At 44.3% G+C, this 25,956-nt stretch overlaps 1 long non-coding RNA gene across 11 annotated transcripts in view; it reads right to left on the reverse strand.

Moving 5' to 3' along the window:
- Window positions 1-25,956, reverse strand: part of LOC149127453 (uncharacterized) — a 65,583-nt gene that overhangs the window by 16,118 nt on the left and 23,509 nt on the right. For 7 of the 11 annotated variants that reach the window (XR_016231587.1, XR_016231582.1, XR_016231580.1 and 4 more), the window contains one exon: window positions 17,899-18,052. This is a non-coding gene — a long non-coding RNA (uncharacterized LOC149127453). Of the gene's footprint in view, window positions 1-4,178; window positions 4,262-17,010; window positions 17,617-17,898; window positions 18,053-22,953; window positions 23,198-25,956 lie in introns of those variants that run through there. The other 4 variants (XR_016231583.1, XR_016231588.1, XR_016231581.1 and 1 more) reach the window with 3 other exon arrangements.

Raw genomic sequence — 25,956 nt, forward strand, 5'->3', positions numbered from 1 at the left:
CCTATTGTTGGGGTGCTGAAAACGTTTCACAGAGCTGATGGTTGTATAAGCCATTGGGAATGCAGTTAAATCCATGGAATTATACACTTAAAAATGGTTGAAAGCACAACGTTATGATATAAATGTGTGTGGATACAACACATTTGTGTGTGTGTGTGTGCTGTGTATGTGTCTGTTTCCCTGTCACCTGAACCCTCATTGCTGCCTCCCTTGCATTTTTGGGTTTTGCATGTCCGTCTCTACCCCACACCTGCCCCACACTTGTCCTCTCTTCACATCGTGCACACACACATTCGGCCCTTCATGTTTGCTGGCTTCAACTACCTGGAGAGCAACACTTTCAGAGCCTGCCAACCGCCCAATAGCAGGCCCTTCCCATTCTGCTGTTAATCACTTAATCCTCTCATCCCTCCTCGCCACAATGCCTTCAAAAGCTGCTCTTCAGCCATTAGTAAAGAGAGAAAAAGTGACAGTTTCTCCTGTGTGCATGAGCGGCAGCACCAGAATGCTGTGATGCCCTCGGCACAGGTCTCCTCTCCCTGCCTGATGAAATGAACACATCAGCGAGTGTTCAATGCACAGCAAGTATTTTAATTCCAATTAAGGTCATAACAATCAAAGAGCTGAACATGGCATGGGAGAGAAGGGCAGAGAGAAGGGAAAATTCAATTGCACAAACAGAAAAAAACATTCATGATCAACATTCCACAGTCCTAGAGAGCCCATTTCTCCTTCATTGAATTCTGACTGAAACATGTATACACCCAAAGGCTCTGAAGACATGGATATGCTACATTTATATTTTAATGCACAAGTCTTTGGTGGAGACCAAATACAGCGCAAGCATAAAGGTGTCCTAAGAAGAGCTACCATTGATTAGGTGCTTACAGCACGCTAGACATCATTGAAGCAGACATGCATGAGCTTACTGAATGCCCACAACAATATAGAGAGGATTAACTACTGTCACACTTAGGATAACCCTGATTCCCAGAGAGGCAAAGTCCCTTGGCGAGGGGTCACACAACTGGGAAGTGGCAAGATTAGGATCACAACCAGTTTCCTGACTCCAAAGTTAGTATCATAGTCACTATCCTAATTCAACCATGTGCTGGCCCCTAGTGCCCCCAGATTTTACCTTTGTATTTTTGCGGAAACCAAGGCATCGTCTGATTCCTGCCTTTATTTTCTTCTTACACGTAATTACTCATCAACTCCTGCTAGCACTGCCTCCAAAACACATCCACAGTCTGGCCTATTTCTTTCCTTCACTGCTCAAATTCTGATCCAAACCACACACTCTTACCTGCTGTGGGCCCTGACAAGGCTTCTGCTCTTGACTTCACCATACTGTTTCTTCATGTGGCAACCAGGATGAGCTTAAAGCATGAGTTAGGTATTAGCATTCTGCTCATCAAACCTCCCCACCACCTCTAGAATAAAATACCCTGTGGCCATGGTCCATGAGGCCAACTCACTTGTTGGCCTCATTCTTGTTCTTTCCTTCCCCTATGCCCCATCCCAGCCCACTGTACTCTCACCCACTGGCTCAGGTGGTCAGCAACACAGAACACATCATTTCCTTGGCACATGCACCAGGCCACAGAAAAATATCATAAAGTCTTTCTCAAAACAGAGTACACTTTTGAAGGAGATGAGATGGAAAAAGCCCCCTAAATACTCCATCTGTATCTCCTCCACAGCATGGGTAAGCCAACAGATTCTGGACCCTCGGATTCCCCCTTCCCTAGCCCCCAACAATACCCCCTTCTCTGGGGAGCAGACTTTCTTCATCCATATTAATTCATCTCTCAATGTACAGCCATACCATGCTCCCTTGGTCTGAGGCCTGTTTGCTCCTTAAGTTCTCTCTGAAGACACCTGATCTCCCCAGAATAGGGCTGGTTTCCCTTGCTGGCCTCACAGAGCTCTGGAGATTCCTCACTGTTGACCCTATGCCATCTACATTACAGTAGTCTGGAATTTTCATTTTGTCACTTATTAAATCCCAGTGTTCTCTAACAAAAAAAAAGGAGTATTTCCTCTTGCTGTCTAACCTTACCCTTTGAGTCACTGGTAGAATTTTTCCCCTTGATCAATTGTGATTTCATTGTTTGTGCAACCACATGTAGAAAATAATTCTTGTCTCTGGAACAGTACTGACTCTTTCCCTAAATTGTACTCTCGGAGGGAGCTGCCTCATTTCTGAGTTCAGCCTATTTAGTCAATAAGGGGTCAAAAAGCCTGCGAGGCTGAGATTTATGGAAGTTCTTACCTACAATTCAATAGTAAATCCCTCTAACACATCTACTGGACATTCAAAGTTGGGTTCTACCTCGCAGGCACTACTATTGCAGATGCTGACAAAATAATTCTTTTTTCTTATGCCAGCACCAAACCTCAGTACTTCCTACAGTTGTAAACTCAAAACATGGATTTTTGGGGCAGAGGGTGGGGGAGATATTTGATCATTTTTGCTTATCTTTGGCGGATTTGCCTCATGTTGAAAGCAAACAATGGGGAAAAAATCGCCTTCTCATTGATGACTTTTTGCAGTCTTAGTTCGTTTGCTAAAAATAAGATACTAATCTCAGCCTATCCAAGTTCAGCCACTCAGAAATCACTCAGCATAATCCTGCCACCAAACTCCATCTCATAGTCATCCCTGTCAAGACTGCTTTCTGTTCTGCAAGGGCGGTAACTAGAAAAGGAGAAGTCAAACCCTCCTAGGAGCCCCTCACTGTCAGAGCTCCAGAATCTCTCCAGAAAACAAGCAGCAGGAAGGCAGGACTGAGAATGAGGTGATTCTGCCCTGCACTCTGCTCGATGGGATTTTGCTACAAAAAAGCCTAAATAGCCACATCCTAAGGTTGTCCCATCAGTAGATTCTGCCAACATAGTAATCCTGACACTCTGAAATGTGCCCTGGAGACAAGATGGATTTCTATACTAAATAGCTCTTCTGGAGAGACTGTGACAGGAAAAAAAAAAAAAGTCATCAACCTGAATGCCATGTGCAACATTCTAAACAGCAGCTCTAATGAGTGGAAAACACTGTAGCTCCCCTATGTTAAATTGAGTCATTCGCACTCAATGGTACTGAGCTCAAGCTTTTAGCTTTATGTATAGACACTAGTGATAATTCTTTTTAAAATCAGAAATGGGAGAAAATGGAAGTCACTAATTCAACACAATGGCTGAGGCTAAATTTAACTCAAACATTTACTGAGAAGCTCCAATGAGAAGAGGCTGTACAGGATGGTACAGAAATATAAATATGGAGTACAGCCCCTACTCTCAGGGAGTTCACAATCTATAAGGGAGAAACACATGGATAATTAAAGACAAGGTGGAGGTAGGATAATACATGTTTACACTAGGAGGTATGCAAATATTTGGAAAGACATTCAACCCAAGGGGACTATCTTCAAGGGGCTGTATTAGCATCATTAGGAACCAGCATTTTGGCATAGTGGGTAAAGCTGCCACCTTCAATCCTAGTATCCCATATGGGCATTGGTTTGTGTCCCAGATGGTCCACTTTAGTCTCAATCCTTGCTAGTAGCCTGGGAAAAGCAGCAGAGGATGGCTCAAGTGTTTTTGGACCCCTGCCACCCATGTGTGAGACCTGAATAAAGCCTCTGGCTTCACCCTGGCCCAGTCCTGGCCATTGTGGTCATCTGGGGAGTGAACCAGTGGATGGAATCAATCAATGAATTAATAAATCTCTCTCTCTCTCTCTCTCTCTCTCTCTCTGCCTTTCAAATAAATAATCTATAAAAAAAGAATTAAAATCACTAGTTTATAAATTGTTACCAAAAGACATCATATTATCTTATGCCTAGTCAAAATATTTTTAAAATAATGCTTGTAAGGTAGGAGGATAAAGATCATGACAAAAATTTGTATTAGCCTTTGGATCACCAAAGCATGAATATGTGTCATGTATATGCACATGCATACTTGGTATACACAGTCTTACATATCGGGTCCTTTTCTAAATTGTAAGTTGACCAAAAAAATCATTTGAATTAGCCTTACAATGCACACATGTGTAATATATTAGTTTCCTCTGGGATCCAGAGATAACCATCAATCTATTGACACAGGCAAGAAGTCATAGCAATATTCAGTCACAGATGTTTTTCACGGTAGTCTCCTCATTTCAGAATACTTGCCTTTTAGGAAAAATGCCAGTATTCCCTAGTCATACTGAAATGTTGGCTTCAAGTTTTAGCTTTTCTCGTTGTTCAACATCACTCTTAAAAAAGAAGAAAATAATATGAGTTGAGAACCTACTGCATGCCACACACTTGAGTACATGTATATCTTATCTATTTTTTGGTCATCTTCCAGCAGCTCTCCAACAGGCACTGACCTCAAGCCCAGGCCAGGCACACTGTTCACATCTTACAGATGAGAAAATTCAGATTTAGGAAGGTCAGCCCCTTGCATCAGGTTGCACAGCCTAGGCCTGATTTCCTCCAAACACATACATCGTAATTTTTCCAAAGACATAGAGACTCCAGCTGAGGAGGATGCCCTGTATTCCACCTGTGTTTCTCCCTGGTGCAACCTAGAAACAGCAGCATAAGTCAACGGTAGCCGGGCTGGAAATTTTCTAAGATGAGTGAGAAGGAGGTACCCATTGTTCATCTCCTCCTCCAGAGAAGAACCAAAATAATGAGCAAAAAACTGCATTTCTAAGGAAGAGCTTGAGGTAGAACACTGGAATTCAGATGGGAGACACTCAATTCCATAAGACAGAGACCGGATTGCAGCATAAAGAAAACAAAGCTAATCAACAACTGGGACCCTAGACCCACAGCAAGGGCAATCCCCACCAAAGAAAGGGGGTATTCAGGAAACCCCACAGACCTCAGCTCCAGGGACATAAGCTACTGTAACAGCAACAGGAGGGAGCCACAGTCATCCAGCTTGGAGCCCAGCAGCAGGAGCTGTCTGGGAAACACACAGCAGCTTTGCTTCACAGAAGTCATTATCTCCCCTCTTGCATCAAGGGTACTGGCTATGGCAGTGCGGTACCAACTTAAGAAAGGGTTTGCTATTGGAATCCATACTGTCAAGGGCACAAACCGCCTGCATATCCCAATCCCTGGGCCTTCAGACATTGCCCCACACCAGCAAAAAGGACAACAGCCTCACAAACCCAGCATCAGAGGCCCTATCACCCCAGCCTAAGCAGTGAGTGGCACTTCAAGGGACTAGGGCATTGACACAGCAGCATGAGTTCTGCTACCAGAACCTTAGAGTCAAAGATCCTTGTCTCTGCAGATTTGGGGCCATTTCCCCATACCCGGCTGCCGCCGCCACTACCTTCCTTCCAGAGCAGTGCACTCCCACGTCAGTCTTGGGCCCAGCAATCCCATGGCCCTGGCCACTGCCACTGGGACCCGAAGTGCCCTGCTGGAACTGAAAGGAGTCCCCGAACCACTGTTGCGGCAGGGCGGGTTACACCATCACTCACAACACCTGCATCCCATATGGGTGCTTGTTCAAGACCAGCTACTCCACTTCAGATCCAGCTCCATACTAATGTGCTTGGGAAAAGCATGGGAAGATGGCCCAAGTGCTTGGGCCCTTGTACCTCTCTGGGAGACCTGGAGGAAGCTCTAGGCTCCTGGCTTCTGCCTGGGCCAGACCCTGCCATTGCTACCACGTGGGGAGTGAACCAGTGGACGGAAAATCAGTGTCCGTGTATGTATGTGTGTGTATGTGTGTGTGTGTCCTTCCCTTTCTGTAACTATGCCTTTCAAAAAATAATAAATCGAAAAAACAGGACCCACCCCACACACTGTCTCTGTCCCTGTTGTCATTAAACATAATGAAAGAAGGTATAAGGAGACTACATTTCAGCATCCAACTGAGTCTAATGCTAAAGCAGCCTACCAAACCAACAGCCCAAAACATATCTTCTGGTAAAAACTTTCAATCTGTGAATCAATTGAAAAAACTCTTTAAAAGTGATATAGAGACAACTGATCTGCCACACAGGGATGCACACAACAAGGATGAAAAACAAGGCAGTAAGAACCCTTCCCAGACCCTTGACTGGCACTTCTAACCTCCAGAACTATAAGAAGTAAATTCCTATTACTTATGCCAGTCTGTGGCATTTTACAAGAGCACACAAGAAAGACAGTAAAGTCAATAAAAAATTATAAGAATATTGGCGTATTTATTTGAATGTCTAGACATAAGATCTTTGTGCAACAGGACAGAAAAATCCAGAAAGAAAGACCGCAATGAAAGACCAACAGAATGAGATGAAAATGAAAGAAAGATAGAAAGGACACTAGAATACAACTGAAGAATTTAAACCCGTAACAGAGTCATTACATAACAGAAATGCATCATGTAAAATTGAATCAACAAGAAATAGAGCCAAGAATTTTAACAGTTTGAGAAAGAAATCAGAAAACTCATAGAGAAGGAATATCATTGACATAATAAAGTATTCCTCAACTAAACAGAAATTTATTTCAAATTGAAATGGTTTATTCATTAATTCATTCATTTCCTAGCAACCACTGCCTATCATATACTAAGTTTACACAAGTAAACATAATCACATTAAAGAAAAAAAAATTAAAAGATCCACACCTAGTCTCACATGCTACAATGTGTTTCTTTAAGATTTGCTTTTTATTTATTTGAAAGGCAGAGTTATATACAGAGAGAGGGCCCAGGGGCTACACCAGGCTGAAGCCAGGAGCCAGAAGCTTCTTCCAGGTCTCCCATGTGAGTGTAGGGGCCCAAGCACCTGGTTCATCCTCTGTTGCCTTCCCAGGCACATTAGCAGGGATCTGGATCAGAATGGAGCAGCCAGGACTCGAACTAATGCCCCTACAGGATACCGGCTCTGCGAGTGGCAGTTTAACCTGCCATGCCACAGCACCAGCCCTGCTAAAGTTTTGAACAATTAAATGCACTATAGCACATATACGAGGCTATTTCAATAAGTACATAAAAAAACTAGTTCTGTTTTTTCATAGTTTTATCATAGTTCTTGATAATTTTAGTACACAAAATTTTGAAATTCATGTGTAGTTTTTTCCAGAACATATACCTGTCTGTGAACTTAAAGATCTTTCATATTGTATATTTCAAAACAAAAATTTGTAACAAAATAGCTTATCTTTCAGTATCATTTTCCATAAACTTTGTGAAGTCACTTTATAGAAGGTGGAAGAGTACTGTCCAGAAGGAAACCCATTTGGGCTGACCTCAAACTCTTTGCTGAAATAGGATATGGAGCAACATGGTGTCAGGGAGATTTTATATATACACTTATTTATTTACACACACACACGCACACACACTTAGAAGGCAGAATGATACAAAGAGGGAGAGACAGAGATAATCTTCCATCTGCTGATTCACTGCCCAGTTGTCCACAATGCCCGGGCTGGTCCAGGCTGAAGCTAGAAGCCCAGAACTCTATCCAGGTCTCCTCTGTAGGTACAGGCAGCCAAGCACTTTGGTCATTTTCTGCTGCTTTCCCATGCTCATCAGTAGGGAGCTGGATCATTGGCAGAACACCCAAGATTTGAACTAGCACTGTAATATGGGGTACCAATATTAGAACTGGCAACCTAACCTGCTGCAACACAATTGCAGCCCCTAAGCCAAAATTTTTTTTTAACTTTTATTTAATGAATATAAATTTCCAAAGTACGATTTATGGATTACAATGGCTTCCCCCCCATACCGTCCCTCCCACCCACAACCCTCCCCTTTCCCACTCCCTCTCCCCTTCCATTCACATCAAGATTCATTTTCAATTATCTTAATATACAGAAGATCAGCTTAGTATACATTAAGTAAGGATTTCAACAGTTTGCTCCCACACAGAAACATAAAGTGAAAAATAATAGATGATTTTTTTTAAATGATGATGAAATCGGATCAGACCTATTGTCATGTTTAATCACAGTGAGAGTCAAGTTGGGAGTTGATAATTTCTTTTTTTTTCTTTTTTACAGAGGATCAGTTTAGCATGCATTAAGTAAAGATTTCAACAGTTTGCACCCCCATAGAAACACAAAGTGAAATATATTGTTTGAGTACTCGTTATAGCATTAAATCTCAATGCACAGCACATTAAGGACAGAGATCCTACATGAGGAGTAAGTGCACAGTGACTCCTGTTGTTGACTTTTCCAATTGACACTCCTGTCTATGGCATCAGTAATCTCCCCATGCTCCAGTCATGAGTTTCCAAGGCTATGGAAGCCCTCTGAGTCCTAAGCCAAATTTTTAGTCAACAATTTTATACCCAACTAAGAATTCTTATGTGAAAACAGGAAGACATTTTGAGAGACACAGGGTTTTATAAAATACAACCTCCACATAATTAAAAAGTCTAAAGAGATACTCCAGCCAACCATGAAATTAAGTGCATAAAACTCTTCTAGTGCTAAATTGCAGGCTGAATGCACATTTTTTTTTTTTTTTTGCCTCCTAGATTTGAAACAGACTGTAGTGATAACAAGAAAGTAAATGCATTCCTCAAAGTGCTGAGACCAGCAGGGAGGGATACCAGGAGCCCAAAGTTTCTAACAAATGTCTGACAGATGGACGAAGGCCAAGGTATTGCACTACAGCAGAAATGCCACGGCTTGAAGCACGCACCAAAGAAGGCTGCAGTAAAACTGGGGGCATTTCTCCATGGAGGAACTCTCCCAAGTCAGCATGAACTCAGAACCAGACTGAGATGGGGAACAGAAATGGAGGTCAGTGCTTGAAGAAAACTGCAGGGAGCATTTGGCCGTAGGCTGAACATACAGAAATACACTCTGAAGTAACTGAGCATCCTCTGTGGTGCAGGGGGCGGTTCTCAGAGAAGCTGACAGCCCAGAGCAAAAACCACCAGAGGTCGGAAGAGCTGCCTGCTTTCAAGTCCTTGCTTGCACACCCTGAAGCAGAGGCTTCCAGTAGACAAGCCCTGCCCACCTACACAGGGGGCACTCTCAGCTCTGAACCAGCTCCCCACCAAGAAGCAATCTACCTAGCCAGGGATCTCCAAACACTGGAGAAAAACAGTAAAGGCCACAAAAAGACAAAGATAAAATAGTACAAAACTTAACTTGAGAGACCTATTAATTCAGGGAAAAAATTTAAAGCCTTAAAAATGTATAATTAATGTCAGAGAAGCTATTATTTTTCCAGATGATACAAGCATATTTCAGAAAAAGGAATGATTCTAAAACAATTATGGAATTTAAAAATATGACAGCTGAAATAAAATATTGAAGAGAACAACTGGGAAAAAATGCTGAAAAGATCATACTAAAGGATGAAAAGTTGAAGTTTAGAAAAAAAGAAAGAGAACTCAACTCAAAGGGGCTACATACATCCAATGGAGTCTATACAAAATTCAAGCATGTGGAAGGCATAAATAAATCATAGACATAATCAAAGAAAATTTCCCAAAACTGATGAGACACTGAACTCCTCCAATTTACTAACAATAAATCTAAAAAGATCCAAAATGAAGAGAAAACAGGTTACCTGCAATGTATAGATTAAAATTTAAAAACTGAGAGTAGGCATTTAGCCTAGTGGTTAGGATACCACTTAAGAAGCCCAAATAGGGTTCCTGGGTTCCATTTGCGATTCCTGACTTGAGCTTTCTGCCGATGCAGACCCTGGGAAGCAGTGGTAATGAACCACGTACTTGGGTCCCTACCACCTTTGGAGAGACCAGGATTGAGTTCCTAGCTCCTGGCCTGGCCACTGTGGTCATTTGGGTAGTGAGCCAGTAGGTGAGAGCTCTGTCTCTGCTTTTCAAATATTTTTGAACAATAATATCCTGTAACTATTATAAATGCTGGCAAGCAATGAAACAACGCTTTCACGGTCCAAAAGTAAAAATATTTTCAGTGTGCAAGTCTATACTGAGCCAAACTATCAAGCAAGACTAAGAGCCATGTAAAACACACTTTTAGACATGCATTGACTTAGAAAGTTCATCTCCCATAAACACTTCCTGAAAAAAAAAATAGTTCGAGTATTTGCCACTATAACAAAGCAAAGAAAAGTAACTAAAGCAAAATAAAGCATAGAAAGCACTATCATCAATGTAAATACAAAGAAAAGAAATCTCAGGCTGCAGCTGTTCAGCAGGCCTAGAAAGACATCGGGAAATTCAACAAGTGATTAAAAGCTGAATGAGTTTAGAAATGTCGTAAAGAAAGCATATGTTCCTTCAATCAACAAGAAAAAAGGTTCAAGACAGTTATTAACTTTCAGTGAGGCAGAATCATATTCCTAAGAAGTTTTATTTCAAATATTAAGGATATCAAGCAATGATTTTGAAAAGAATCCATTTCATCTTGAAGCTTGGAATATATCGCTTTGAATGACCCAAGTGTATTGAGATATTCCACATTCCTTTAAAAAATTATTTGAAAGGAAAAGAAAGAGAAACAAACAGAGCTCTCCCATCCATTGGTTTACTCCTTAAATGCCCACAATAGCCAGGACTGGACCAGGCCAAAGGCACGAAACAGGATTTCAATCCAGGTCTCCTATCTGGGTGCAGAGATCCAACTAAACTGAACCATAACCTGCTGCCTGACAATGTGCATCAAAGGAAGCTGGAATCAGGATCAGAGCCAGAGTGGGGGTGGCCCAACAAGTGTCTTAACTGCTATACCAAACACCAGCCCCTGCACATTTTTTTCAGTCTAGTAATACTAACTAGTCCTATAATTAATATTGCTGCTTAAAGCTGATTTTCACTTAGTGAAATGTAATGCAATATAAATGCTATACATGTTATCAGTAAAAACGTATGGGAATGGAAGACCAGCTGACAGGTGGAGGAAGGAGTCACAGTAGGAAGTACTGAGACATCAAATTCTCATCTTACAAAATGGAGATTTAAAAATCAAAAAATAGGGAGCAAGAAGAATCAGACAAAAAGGGCAATGGAAGTGTCACCCCTTTTTTTAGTGAAGCATCCATAAGTATCATTTAAAGTTGATACATCAAGAAATTGAGATGAGGCTGCATAAGGCACAATGTTAATTTGCCACTCAGGATGCCCACATCCCACACTGGAGTACCTACTTTGACTCAGAATTATCTGTTTCTGATCCAGCTTCCTGCTAAGGTTTGCCCCGGGAGGCAGCAGTGATAGTTCCAATACGTGGGTCCCTGCCACACACATGGGAGACCCAGATGGAGTTCCAGGCTCCTGGTCTCAATTTGACCCAGCTGTTGCAGTCATTTGGAGAGTGAGCCAGTAGATGAAAGATATCTCTCCATTTGTTTCTCTGGCTTTCCAATAAAATGAAATCGATTAAAAATTTAAAAATGAAATGAAGGATATGTCTATTATTTAAAATCGTGGCTCCAGGGTTGGAGGGAATTTTACTTTCATGCTTCACCACTCTATGATGATGTTTCCATTTCCATATTCGCACATATACGCAGTAATTTAACTAGGCCTCTGGATTCTCCACATTCCAAGCCCAAGGCATAGTCACCCTCTCAGTCCATGCAGTCCATCTCTTAATCCCATACCCAGGAAGATGTAGGCCTTCTCTTCACACCACCATTCCCACCTCCAAGGCTGCATTTTCACCAGTCTCTATCCCCAAAGTTCTACCGTGACCCACAATCAGCATCAAGGTATGGTTGGAACAGGGAAAGAGACCAGACAGTATCACCATGGCCCTAACAAGTACCCAGTCAACCCAGCAGGCTGCCCACTGGCTGTTGGTGCAGCAGCAGCATGACAGCTGAGGGACCCACACAGGATTCCACAGTGCTCTCCACAAAAGGTTGGAGGGTTTCTCACTCTTTTCTTTGCCCTGACCCTTCAAATCCTCCCCCTTCCACATTCGAGGCATGAACAGTTTAAGGAAACACGAGAATTCCTTCTGCACACTGCTTTCACCTGATGCTTTCACAATCAGCTTAGATTCCTCGGTGTTGCCTTTTGGAGAGGGAGAGTGTGACCTGAGCCCATAGTGAGAATGCTGGGGCAGGGAGATGCCCTGAGGACACTCGCCAGAGCCTAGTGAGTCTAGTGGGGGAGAGAAACACAAAGATGTGACCCAGTGAGGACAACAGAAACCAGAGCTGCAACACTGAGCAGGTTTTAAAAATCAAGAATTCTCAGAGAACCAAGGAAAACATATTTCTCTTCTACCGTAAGAGCTGAATCTTCCCTGAACAGGAGCAATATTTGGAATGCCTTACAGGAACCTGATTTTTATAAATGTGAAAGACGTCATTATTTCGGGGGAGTCTACTGTTCCTAAGCTTTGTGCCGAGGTGGAAATGCTTATGTGCCCTGGCTAAACAATGTGGAAATAAAGTCTCTTAGTACTGTGGATGAAGAAGCTGGTTTTCAAAGGGCATTGAACTTCATTGTATTGACCTTTTCTTCACTCCACTCTTCTTCCCATTCAGTCGAGGAGCCTGAGATGGGGGACAAAGCTGCAGAGCCCTGAGTGAGGTGCTGGAGCCTTAGAGGGTGCAGAGGACATCCCCATGTGTGCAGGAGGGTGGCAATGTACCAGAAAGACTTGATGGTGCCCCACTGCAGCAAGGCAGGCACTCACAAGAGATGGAGGAGCCATGGCCACTCTGAATGTGATTTTGGAGCTGTGAGGGCAAAGCAAGCAGTGATGCAGAGAACTAGTGTCCTAGCTAGGTGAGGAGGTCTCCTTGGGTACACATGAGTGGCAGCCCAGCCCACAGTGTCAGTATCCAACCATAATAATGTCGTCATCTGTTTAGGACACTGTTCCAGCATTGGGTATCAGAACCCAAGTAGGGTAAAGAGGACATCCAGGCTAAAGGACAGGGGCAGCAGAAGACAAACAAGTGGCGTCAACCTGAGTGAGGAGAAGGACATCAGAGCAGGCCACAGCAGTGACCACTGCCAGCTCAGGTGTCACACCCCAAACAGAACGGGAGAAGTCTACACAGGACATGGAAAACAGTAGTGAGGGGAGACCGGCACATACTGGGAGCTCAATCAAAGATAATTCATAGCCATCATAGTGGGAATCAAGTCTTCTTCCCCCAGGGAAGGAAGCCACAGATACAGAAAGGGAAAGAAAAAAAAAAAAAAACACAACTTTATGCCTTTGGACTGTAGTTGGTGCTATCAGTGTAAACTCGTGGTTTTAGATAGGTAGGTATGAAGGTATGTAGATACAGATAGATATGGATAGTGAAACAACTATCTATGTTTCTACAAAGGTTTGCATGTGTATATATACATGAGCCCTGTCCACTGAGTGAGCCTGGAAGCAGTGCCACCTCAACAGCAATGACACACTTAGTGCCATGGTATTTAATGATATCTTAGTCAATTAGTCATTCATTATTTCTTTCAATGAAATAAAACCAATGACAATGTAAGTATTTAATGATCTTCAATGTTATTTGCCACTAAGGAATAAAAGAAGAGGAAGAAATTAAGCTCCTTAGGACAGAACAGATTCCAGGAATGGGGTACCATGAGCTTAGAAAATCTTGTTACACCAGAAAACATGGTAGAGTCCCAGGAATTTGAGGAACATATCAAAAGGACACAGAGGCTAAAGTGGGAGGGATTCCACTAGCTCAATTTGAGTTCGTATGAATATCAGGATCATGATAATGAAGTTAAACCCACTTAATAAACCACAAGTCCCACATACCTATAAAGGAATGGGTGGGTGATACTGGATGGACAAGCAAAAAACAAACAAACAAACAAACAAAAAAAACAATAAATTTGGATTTCAAAAGAAACAGTACATTTACATAATTTCAATATTTCTGTCCACAAAATATTAAAGAAAAGAAGTTCACACAGGTGAAGTCCGAAGGGCATCTCTAAATCAGGTAAGCAAAGTAAAAACATCAGGCCGGCGCCGCAGCTCACTAGGCTAATCCTCCACATTGCGGCGCCGGCACACCGGGTTCTAGTCCCGGTCGTGGCGCCGGATTCTGTCCTGGTTGCCCCTCTTCCAGGCCAGCTCTCTGCTGTGGCCCAGGAGTGTAGTGGAGGATGGCCCAAGTCCTTGGGCCCTGCACTCCATGGGAGACCAGGAAAAGCACCTGGCTCCTGCCTTCGGATCAGCGCAGTGCGCCGGCTGCGGCGACCATTGGAGGGTGAACCAACGGCAAAGGAAGACCTTTCTCTCTGTCTCTCTCTCTCACTGTCCACTCTGCCTGTCAGAAAAAAAAAAAAAAAAACATAAGAAATAGGTTGAATAAAACCATGTGCTACCCGATGGGATGCACTGAGAACGCAGCACCACATCTGTGATGCTGCTAGCAGAGGCAAAGAACGTATCATAATTGTGAGGCAGCATCAGCCAAAGGCAAACTGAGAAACATGCTGCAAAATCGCCAGCCTGTCATCTTCAAAGGTATCATGGTACTGAGAACCAAAAACTGAAGGTTATCATAGGAGCCTGACAAACGCAATGGTGGGGTCTGCTTGCCATCCTTTTGCTACAAAAGGCATGAAAACTGGGGAAATTGGCAAGATGTAAATGGATTATGATGCAGAGACATTAGTAACACATTAGTATTAATTGCCAGATTTCTGGGGTTTTTTTTGGGAAAATATAGGGTACTCTACAGAGTATCTTTCAGGTAATCTTGAGTGTGCATCCAAAGCATGTAGACAACTTCTTAAGGCACACATTGCTGGACCCCAACCCGGAATTTCTGATGCATCAATCTGGACTGGGGACTCAGGACTGTGTATCTCTAAGGAGTTACAAGGAGACGGGGACACAGTTACTTCAGATATCCCACTTCGAGAGCCACTAATGAAAGACAACATCCCATGTATAGAAAAAAAGCACCCTATCATCTGGGGGATGGGACACCATGTTAGCAATTCACTCTCAAATGACTCAAGAAAGCAAAATTTCCTTGTTACAGACATGAGTGTTTTCTGTCATTTTGAAACTGCCTCATTAAAACAAACAGCCTCATTGATTCCAAAGCTACAAAATCAGAATTTAGGCTAACTGGACAATAAAGCAGGACCCAGTACATCCTTTGTTAATGGATAATGCAGAGTAAACTAAGATAGACAACGGGCCATTTAAGATACTTGACATAATCAAACATTTTTAAGTTCTTAAAAACATTGACAAATGATACAACATGAAAAACATCCCACCTCAGCACACAAATAAGTCTCCACTAGGAAGCACTGCTGTGAGTTCTCAGTAGCCATTCCCCTGTCTCCAGGTTTCCCCGTTTCTATTTTATTGCTGCTTCCAGCTCTAAATTAAGAAATCAGGAAACACATTCTAATGCAAGAGCTGATACCTTTCCTAAAAAAAAAATCATCTGATACCACGTTTAGGCAAGAAAATGAAACCCAACCATTCTTCAGTTCCATACCTTTCCAAAAGGTGTGCTGACTCCTCTAATTGCCAGTCATGGGAACTCAGGCATCCTACCTAACCTCATCACACTTCTGGTGCCTCATCTGTAAAATATAAATCAAAGTACTACCCATACCTCATAGAAGTTAGCATGAACCTGGATCATGATACACCCCTGATAAATGTTACCGGCTACTGCTTCATCTTTGGCCAAATAAAATATTCTTTGGACTTGAGAATTGTCATTACAGCATCTACATACTCATCTTCCCACCCCATATGTGAAGCTAGAAGGCCTCTGAGTAGAAATTCATCAAATTAACATAGAAACTAGGACATTCCCTGGGAGAGAAGACACCACACAAGAAACCCTATTTCTCTTGAGGTTCAGAGTTTGTAGAATACCTTTGATGGTTCTGATGACTCCAAATCAGATCAGAGAGCCAGCAAATCTTGGTGGTGGGAGCCTGGTGTTCTAAAGACGGACCCTGGAGTTTGAATCCAGATTCTACTATTGGCTGTCTGACCTCAACTTACTTAGCCTGGGTGTATCTCAGTTTTCCACTTTATAAAATCTGAGAGTTAATAATAGTGTCTATTTCATAGGGCTACTGGGAAGATAAAGGACACAATTTATCTCATGTAGTTGGCACAGTGCTTGACATATGAAAAACACTCAGTTAAAGTGATTTCCTATGGGAAGGAAAAGGCAGAAAAGAACCCAGGGCAGTCATGAATGGTGTTTGACAGATTTCTCCAATGTCTAGCATCATGTGTAGCCATGTGACTAGTTCTAGTCATTAACATGATAGAATTTCAGTAGAAGAAAGAAGGAATCCTTTCCCTCTACTCTCTTACGTTCAGTGCCTGGGCACTAAAATTAAATTGACCAAAGACAGGTTAATAGGAGAAAGATTTATTTTGCACACAAATAGCAGCTTCTCAGAAAAGTGAAGGCTTGAGATTTTTATATACCATTTTAACAAAGGATATTAAATCATGGAGAAGTGACAAGACAAAAGAAAAGGGGTTTAGACTTCTCTGGGACTGTAAATTTTGGAGAGGTAAATATATGGAAGAAATGAAAGGAAGATAAGGGTTATTTCAATAAGGTGTGTTATGCAGACTCCAGTCCATGCTGTCTCCAGTGATAAGAGTCTCTGGTGATTAAGGGTTGCTGTTCCCCTCTTCTTGGTATGGAAAAAGGGAGGGTGAGGCATACTCAATAAGAGAAATTTATTTTCTCCTTTTAGGCAAAAAGGAAAAAGGTACAGAGTTCTAACTCTCTTCTATTTAATTACTTTAAGCTTAAAAAAAAACTTTATGCAAAAGTAGCATGTTCTTACTTCTTACTTACTTAAGTAAGTAATGTTACTTACTTACTCCTTATGTTCTTACTTACTCCTTACTTCTTACTCCATCAAGTTGGGGCCCTGAATCAAAGCAGTGTCACTCCTGTGATCTTCAAAGGGCATGCAGCATGAACAAAAAATAAATCTTTGGGGCCAATGTTGTAGCATAGTGGGTAAAGCTGCCATCTGTGATGCAGGCATCTCATATGGGTGCCAATTTAATTTCCCAGCTGCTCCACTTCTGATCCAGCCCCTGCTAATGGCCTAATAAAAGCAGTAGAAGATGGGCCAAGTACTTGGGTCCCTACCACCTATGTGGGAGACCTGGATGAAGCTCCTGGCTTCAACCTAAACCCTGATCATTGTGGCCACTTCAGGTGTAAACCAGCAGATGGACGATTTGTGTCTTCTCCTTCTCTCTATAACTCAAATAAATAAGTGAATCTTTAGAAAAATAAAAAGGCTTTATAAAATTAAGCCACTGAAAGTTCAGAGTGTTTGGTCCCCATAGCATAACCCACCCTATCCTGATAACTGATGACCAACCACTCCACAGCCAGCAGATGGCCCAACACGAAGGAGGAAGGAATTTGCATTATTCACTTTGGCTGGAGAAAGTTACAGGGAGTTGCTTCAGAGAACTGTGTGTGGCTGAGACCCAAACTCTTCCTACTAAATAGAGATCCTATCATTTATCTATGGCTGCATAGCAAACTAACCCAAAACTTACTGGCCAGTGTGCATGGTCCACCACAGAACACTGTCAGCATGCAAAGCTAGTTCTGCCACGTCTCCCAGACCCTGGGCCCTATCCCCTCCTTCTTGACTCAAGTTATACTCTGCAGCATGTGGGGAGTATACAAAACGTCAGGTAGAAGTTGCTGCAAAAGACAAGACAAAAACAGAAAAGCTTACTGTGTCTCCAGGTTTACAAAAGCCCATGAATGAAAGAGCACTGTGACAAATAGTTACTGCAAAGGTGTGGGCAGGGAGCGTGAGTGATGCCTGCATTGCTGGTGGGCTGGGGAAGCTGGTGCTGAACATGTTGCCCCCCTGCACAGGGTACTTTCTTTCCTCTTCTGCCCACTGATGTTGCAGTTGCTTATCTCACAGGGCTCCCCAAACTTGCTTTCAACTTAACAACCCTCACGTCAACACATTACCTTAAAACAGTAAGAAACAAGCCACTAGAGAATGTGCTGGCCACTCCCTCTCTCTTCTCTTTGGCTCCACCCCAGTCATCAAACATTGTCCCAGCACATCTTAGCATCCAAGTCGGCAAGTTTAACAGGGGCTCTGATTTAATGGCCCGGAATTCTGAAACCAGAAAGAGATGCTAAATGTTAGACAAATGCCAAGCAAGGAGCTACATCAAAATGATTTAATATTAGCAAGGCTGACACCCTCCACCCCAAGAAAAAAGATGGTTATTTAGCATTTACTCCTCTCCCCCATTGCATGCGCAAGCACTTGCTTCAGGAGAAACAGCACAGGGAACCCCTGGCATATTCTACTTCCAGATAGCCTGCCACCCCCACAGGCACAGTTTCTAATCCAGGTACGAGCAAATGGAGATGATAAAGTTCTTCCCTGAAGAAAAACAGGCTCCATTTGCAGAGAAATGGAACAGGAGGACAACGAAATGGCAAGAATCAGCTGTCTGTTCCCCCAGGCAAAGTTAACAAAACCAGTTAAAGCCACCATTTCAAGGTTAAGGCAAACAGACACGATGCTATAAATACAGCGTTCCTTTGGGCACTAAGGCATGGATTGTAGCTAGCCGAGGGCTAAGTGGGACACATAGTGGGTGCCCATTGCTGTCGGGCCTGAAGAACTGACAGGCAGACAAATATGAAATGCAACTTGGCAGACAGGCCCTGCCCTGGATGAAATCCCATTACAACGTGTATCAAAGATGGTCCGGCCTGGGCACAAAGCAAAATAGAGAGCAAAAGCCAGCATGAAGGGCAGAAAAGCAGGACCAGAGCCTAGCAAAGGAGAGCAGAAGCCCAACTACCCAGGAACCATTCCCAGCTGCCTGGGGCTGCCAGATCTACAACTCAGCAGGCTCCCCTGAGAGGCACAGGCATCAAAGCCATCTTGCTGCACCCTCATTCACCACTACCACGTACCACTGAGTGCTTTGTGGATGGTCTCTCATTTCATTATCTCAGGGCTCAAGAGGCAGGTGTCATCCACCTCACTTCAGAGACACAGAAACAGGTCAGGAGAGTTTGCCCCTCATCCAAGATCAAGCAGTTGATGAAGACAGGAATTATTTATTTTTAAACTTTTTAAATATTTGTATTTATTGAAAAGGCAGAGCAACAAAGAAAGAGGAAGTTTCCCTCATCCACTGGTTTACTCCTCAAACACCTGCCACAGCCAGAGCTGGGCCAGACCAAAGCCAAGAGCCAGGAACTCCATCTAGGTGTCCCTCTTAGGTGCCAGGGACCGAGGTACTTCAGCAGAATTGGAGCTGGGGCTAACCCAGGTTCTCTGACAAGGGATGTGGGTGTCCCAACAGGCAGCTTAACTCACTGAGTCACAACAGCCCACTTTGCAGACAGAGTTCAAAGTCAGATATTTTCAACTACAAAGCTTATACTTTTTTGGTTTTTTTTTTAAGATTTATTTACTTGAAAGTCAGAATTATACAGAGAGAGAAGGAGAGGCAGAGAGAGAGAGAGAGAGAGAGAGCAAAGCCTTCCATCCGCTGGTTCACTCCCCAGTTGGCTGCAATAGTTGGAGCTGCACTGATCCAAAGCCAGGAGCCAGGAGCTTCTTTCAGGTCTCCCACTCGGGCGCAGGGGCCCAAGGACTTGGGCCATCCTCTACTGCTTTCCCAAGCCATAGCAGAGAGCTGGATTGGAAGTAAAGCAGCCGGGACTCGAACAGGCACCTTTATGGGATGCCTACACTGCAGGCACAGCTTTACCCATTACACCATAGTGCCAGCCCCTCCAAAGCTTATGTTTTTATCCCAGTGGTGCTGCCTAGGCTGTTAAAGCATCATAAGGTGGGCTTCCCAACCACCAACCTCATAGCAGCTTATCAGAGAACCTGCAGCCTGCTGCTCCCTGCCCATGCTCGTTAGTCCCAGGTCCTGCCAGGCCTGACCTCGAGCACACGACCCTGCTGAGAGCCAGACCTACAAGCAGCCATGCCAGTCCATCCAGGGGTGCAGAACCCAGCACACTGTACCTCCCTGGCTAGTGGTGTGTGAGGGCCTGGCAGTGGCCAGCAAACACCACTTTTCTCATGGTGGGATGAAAGTCTCGCCATGGGAACAGTAAACTCCTAACCTCCTACGTTGCAGGTCTTCCCCCAGCATCAAAAAAAACATGATGTGCTGAAGCTCAGTCCTTCAGGGCCCCCACTGTCCCAGCATGAAGGGCTCTTCATTGGCAAGAAACCCTCCCAACAGAGGCCCTCATCTGTCTTGGCTACCTAGGGAAGGCCCTCTCGGATACACACGCTGGGGTACGTGGGCTCAGCAGGGCTCCACCAAGGACCTTTTGATTTTATACCAGGGAGAAAGCCAGACACATTCAGTAGAAAGCATTTCAGTCTTGCCCTGGGGCTACCATATAGAGTCTGATGCTCTCTAAGGATGCTGGGCCACCACAGCTGCTGCAGATGCCAATCAGTCATGAAGTCAGGAGGCAAACTACCCACCCTCTCCAGTGCACTGTGTTCCCAGCATTTACTGCATATGAGAACCCACCCAATTACATGAGGGGGCTACTTTTGTAGTGCAGCAGCTTAAGCTGCCCCTTGGAACACCTGCATCCCGTATCAGAGTGCCTGCAATGGAGCATGGCCTCTACTTTGGACCCAGCCCCCTGCCAATGCACAGAGGGCAGCAGACGACAGCTCAAACAGCCGGATTCCTGACTCATATCACAGACCCAGGTGGAGTTCTTGGCTCCTAGTTTTGGCCTAGCCCAACCAAAGGAAGAGAACCAGTGGATGGAAGAGCTCTCTCTGTCTCTCCCTTTCTGTTACTCTTTCAAATAAGTAGATCTTTAAAAAAAATGAGATGCTCAATATGTTGCTGTAAAACAGGCATCGTGTTAAGACAATTTTGCCCAAATGTAGGCTAAAGTAAGTATTCCAAAGGTGAGGTAGGTTGTGCCAAGCTACAATGCTGGCAGGTTGGGTGTCTTCCATGCATTTACAACCTAACAGTATTTTCAGGTTACTCCAGATCTACCAGGACTTAACCCCAAAGTCAAAGGACATCTGTGCATACATAGGCCAGGCACTCCATGCATCAGAATCACATGGTGTTCGTTAAAATGCAGATTCCCAGGCTTCTCTGAGCTGTTGGGAGAAAGGCTGGGCCTTTCATCTGTATTTCTACCAGCACCCTCCCCCAGGCTCTAATACCCTCCTAGTTCTGATAAGAAGCTTCTGCCAGGAATGATCAGACACTGTTGCTAGGAGCAGGTTCAGTTTATACCCAGCACCCTCTGTAATTATTAATAATCATATAATTAATAATTGTGATAATTAATAAGTGTTGTTAATTATCATATATCAACAGCTATATAATTATTAATAAGTATGATGTATCATTATTAGTTATTAATAATACATAATTATTATTTATAACTATATAATTATTAGTTGTTATTGATTATATAATTATATGGTCATTAGTTATTATATGTGATTGTTAATTACTATGCTTCCCTCTCAAGAGTTTAACAGTCTAGAAAACCAGGCATAGAGCCACCCAAGTCAGAGTGAGCTGTGCTGCTCTACACCCTCTCCTCCTGCTGTCCCACCTGCATCTGCTGAACCCCTACTTGTCTGCCAAGGCCCAGCTGGGGTTCAGATCCCCAGACTTCCCTGATGACAAGTGTCATCCTCCACCTTTCAAACTGCTGACCCACAGCTGCCGTCCTCAAGCACATCTGCCTGGAGAGCCCTCCCTGCTCACCTGCCAATGGCCAGGGCACTGCTCAAAGGCAAGCACTGGGTCTATTTTACCCACCTCTACCAAAGCCTGGCATGGAACAGGTGTCTGATAAATGTTTGATGACTAATAAAACAAAGAATTAACAGAGTAGAGTCAGGCTGGGCACCTTGCCGACACACCTATGCATACTTAAATTCTGACATAACAACACAGTACGAAATGGTAGGCAGTCTTCATTTAGGATAACTAATGTGCAATCTGGTGCACTGAGACTCTGGATTCCAATACTTCCATTTCAAACATTGTTTGTTTAATAAGGAAATAGAAAAAGGGAAACAGAGCTTCTAGATTGCTTTCATCTCTTCATAGGTAATCTGTGTGATTAATTCCAGCACCACAGAATCCCCGTCATGAAGCCCTAAATGGGAAGAAATAAAAGGGAGTTCCAGGTGCTTCCTGAGAGTAGGGAGACCGCACAAAACACATGGTTTCCCTACCCTGCTCATCTAGCAAGACCTCCAACCCCTGAAACAGGTGCGTGTTAATAAAGACACACCTTTTGCTCTCTCTACACAGACTTGTGTGCTCCAGGCACTTACAAGAACAAAGCTTCAACAGTCACTTTGTTTTCCCTGCACTGGAACCTTTTTTTTAACGATTTATTTATTTATTTGAAAGTCGGAGTTACACAGAGAGAGGAGAGGCAGAGACAGAGAGAGAGAGAAAGGTCTTCCATCCGCTTCCATCAGTTAAACAAATGGCCACAGCTGCCAGGGCTGCGCCGATCCAAAGCCAGGAGTCAGGAGCTTCCTCCAGACCTCCCACAGAGGAGAGAGAGAGAGAGAGAAACAGAGAGAGAGAGAGAGGTCTTCCATCTGCTTGTTCACTCTGCAATTGGCTGCCATGGCTGGATCTGCACCAATCCAAAGCCAGGAGTCAGGAGCTTCCTCCAGACCTCCCACACAGGTGCAGGGACCCAAGGACATAGCAGAGAGCTGGATGGGAAGTGGAGCAGCCGGGTCTCGAACCAGCCCCATATGGGATGCCGGCGCCTCAGGCCAGCGCATTAACCCGCTGCGCCACAGTGGCGACCCTAATCTGCACTGAAACTTTCCAGGTCTCCCATTCACGTTCAGCAGAGTCTGCTCCAGTACTAAGAGGTCTCAGTCTGATACACTGCACAACAAGCACCGTTCTTTCCTTCTCACTCTGTTTTCCCTGCCCCAGTCACCAGGGGCAGACTGGAAAGTATATGGTAAAATTATGTTGATACGTTGTGGGAGGAGCTTACCTATGGACCTGCTGCACTTGGCTTCCTTATTAACCAACAGAAAAGTGCTCTGTGGAATCTCTCTTTGCTCTTTCAGAAACATGCAGAGCTGAGCTCTTATTTGGCTGTTGGTGATTTTTTTCCCGTGCTCTGAAGACTCATCCAGTGGCACCAGAACCTCGTGTGGATGGCCGCACCAGGACGAGGCTCCGAGGCCCAGTCCCGGGTGTCACCCCTGCAGCCACCAGCTGCAGCCAATGAGGACCTGCACACCAGAGCAAAAGAATGACATCTTAGGCCACCTGCCAATCCCCAAGCCACCTAATTAAAGAGTTAGCATGAAAAGCGCTTACTAGGGAAGGGTCCCTAGACCGTATTTGTGCATCTGCAGAAGAAATAATTAGTTTAAAAAAATACAGAATATAAAAAGCTATGGGTTTTCCAAGAGATTCTCCTTGCAAATTCTGATGACAAAAGTACCCAGGGAAGATGCCACAGGATACGGAGAAGGTGCACCTCCAGTTGCTTTGTGAGGGGGTAGTGGGGGTGCTGGCCTTGTGTCAAGGTCATTTGCATTGAGGTGCAAGGTGGAAAGCAAGTGGTGACTTGGGAGCACTTCCTGGTTGCGACCCAGGGCTGGATGATGTGAATGGGTCTTACAGCCTACAGAAATCTAAGGCAGTCACCTGGCCCCCATACGGAGGACCCACACAGTCCCAAGGCTGTCCTCTTACTCTGCATTTCCTTTGGATCTGATGGTTCCAAATCCAGTGAGGGCTTAGCCCTAACCACTGGGCTCCCTAGCCACGAAGTGACAAACACCACATCACTGAATGGGGAGTGGTCTAACCTGGGTTTCCCTGCAGCCCAGGAATGGGACTAGTGGGCTGGCCTCAGGCAGGGCTTCCCTGTCTACGCTCCTCCCCATCAGAAAAGGGTGACCCAGGAGACTACTTATGTCCCATCCAGCTGTGACCATGGGTCACATGTGTAAAAAGACTCCACCAAAATGAGTCACTTATTTCTAACCTAGTCTTGGCTATCTCCATGGCTTTTTTTGCCACAAGATACCCCAAGATGGCTGAGCCAAATAATTGTGCAGGGGAACCAAGTTGGCTGCTATTGGGTTGAACTCAAGGAAACACAAAGGAAAAAAACTTGCCCTTGAAGGTGGGGCTCTGTTGACTAAAAATTCCAGTTCAGAATTCATTACCTCACTTATTAGCTGCAACCTTTTCCACCACCTCTTCCTCCAAAAGAAAAGAGCCCAGCCAGTATAACAGTAGCAATAAAGTAATTAGGGAGGCATACTCTCTCCAAAATGAAACCACCAATACTGTAACTTCAGTTAAATTTAATTACTGCCTAATTTTCTTTACAATAGATGACCTAGTTCTTGGACAATATTCTTAGAAAAGAGATTATGAGCCTGTGCACAAATCTGCCCTATCTTGGGCAAGCAGAGAGACCATTTACTGGGCTGCCCTAATCCACCGGGATAGAATTGTGTGCAAGGAGAATGGATAAGATACAGCCCGAGTGAAGAAACATGCTCTGTTCTTACACAAAGGCCAAAGCAGCAAGCAGCCCAGCTTGTATGCCTCTAACAAAAAAGCAATTCCACAGAGACTGGATTGCTGTTGTCACACTTGCTGAACAGCTTCCAGAGGGCAGCTTTGGCCATCTTGTACGCAGAGCCAGCCTGTGTCTCTGGCCCTCCCCTGTAGGTGCAGACCGTGCCCTCAGCCAGATCCCCAGCTCCGAGGATAAGGATGGGGCACTGGTATGATGCAGTCCCACATTTTGGGGGCTGCCGAGGCCTCTGGCAAAGTCCCCAGCCTGACACGAAAGCACAGGCTGACTCCATGGTGCTTCTGGGTGCACTCCTTACCAAAGTGCTCCCAGCCTGAGAACAGTGAATGGAACCAAGTGAGTGACAAAGGATGGTGAGAGGTGCCATGAACAGGTGACAGAGGAGTCAGGAGCGGACCCGAGCATACTGTCAGCTGTCTCTGCACTCATTATTCCCCATAATTAAAAGTGAGGGAAAAGATTAAACACTACACTCAAGGAGCTCAGAGTCTAGGAGGGAAATCAACATGTAAACAGGCAATTACAAAACCGTGTAATTAATTCTGTAGCAGGAGAATACTAGCGCTGTAGGCAGACAAGGTAACAGGGAGACAAGTCACAGAACAGGAGCCAGGATGGCTTCCCAGGCCCCGGAACACAGAGGCCCAGATCTAGAACCCAAGAATAAATCACAGGAGTAGTGGGGTATGCAGAGGTGGGAGACACTAGACACTCCAGCAAAGGTAGCAACACCCAGGTGGCAGGCAGAGGGAGGACCATGGTGGAAGTGAACTAAGGGACCCCATGGACTGGGTATGGGAGAACTGAGAAGCACCAGACTGGGCTGCATCAAGCTGGCTCTGCTGAGCACAGATTCATTGATGGTGTCTTCACCAGACCCAGAGGTCTTGGAGGGACACAGAACCATTGCTGGCTGGCAGGCAAAAATTCCAATTTTGTAGTTAAAAATGATCACACTGGGACAGTGTTGTGGCACAGTCAGATAAACCTCTGCCTGCGGTGTTAGTATCCCGTATGGGCACCAGTTCATGTCCTGGCTGCTCCTCTTCTGATCCAGCTTTCTGCTATGGCCTGAGAAAGCAGAGTAAGATGGCCCAAATACCTGGCCCCTGGACCCATGTGGGAGACCCAGAGGAAGCTCCTGGCTCCTGGCTTTGTATCAGTCCAGCTTGGGCATTGCAGCATTTAGGGAATGGACCAGAGGATGGAAGAACTTTCTCTCTCTTCCTCTCTTTGTAGCTCTACCTCTCAAATAAATAAATAAAAATCTTTAAAAGAAATGATCACACTGAAATACCCTCAGGTCTGGGAATTGCAAAGTGTCAAAACACACCCCTGAAACAAAATAGAAAACCAAAAAGGAGGGACTGATGACAACAATGGATTATTAGTAACAGTTGATGGCATGTGGTGGGTGTGTGGAATGTTCAT

This window comes from Oryctolagus cuniculus, chromosome 3 (assembly GCF_051225735.1).
Source record: "Oryctolagus cuniculus isolate XC-2025 breed Fujian yellow rabbit chromosome 3, ASM5122573v1, whole genome shotgun sequence".
Taxonomy (NCBI): Eukaryota; Metazoa; Chordata; class Mammalia; order Lagomorpha; family Leporidae; genus Oryctolagus; species Oryctolagus cuniculus.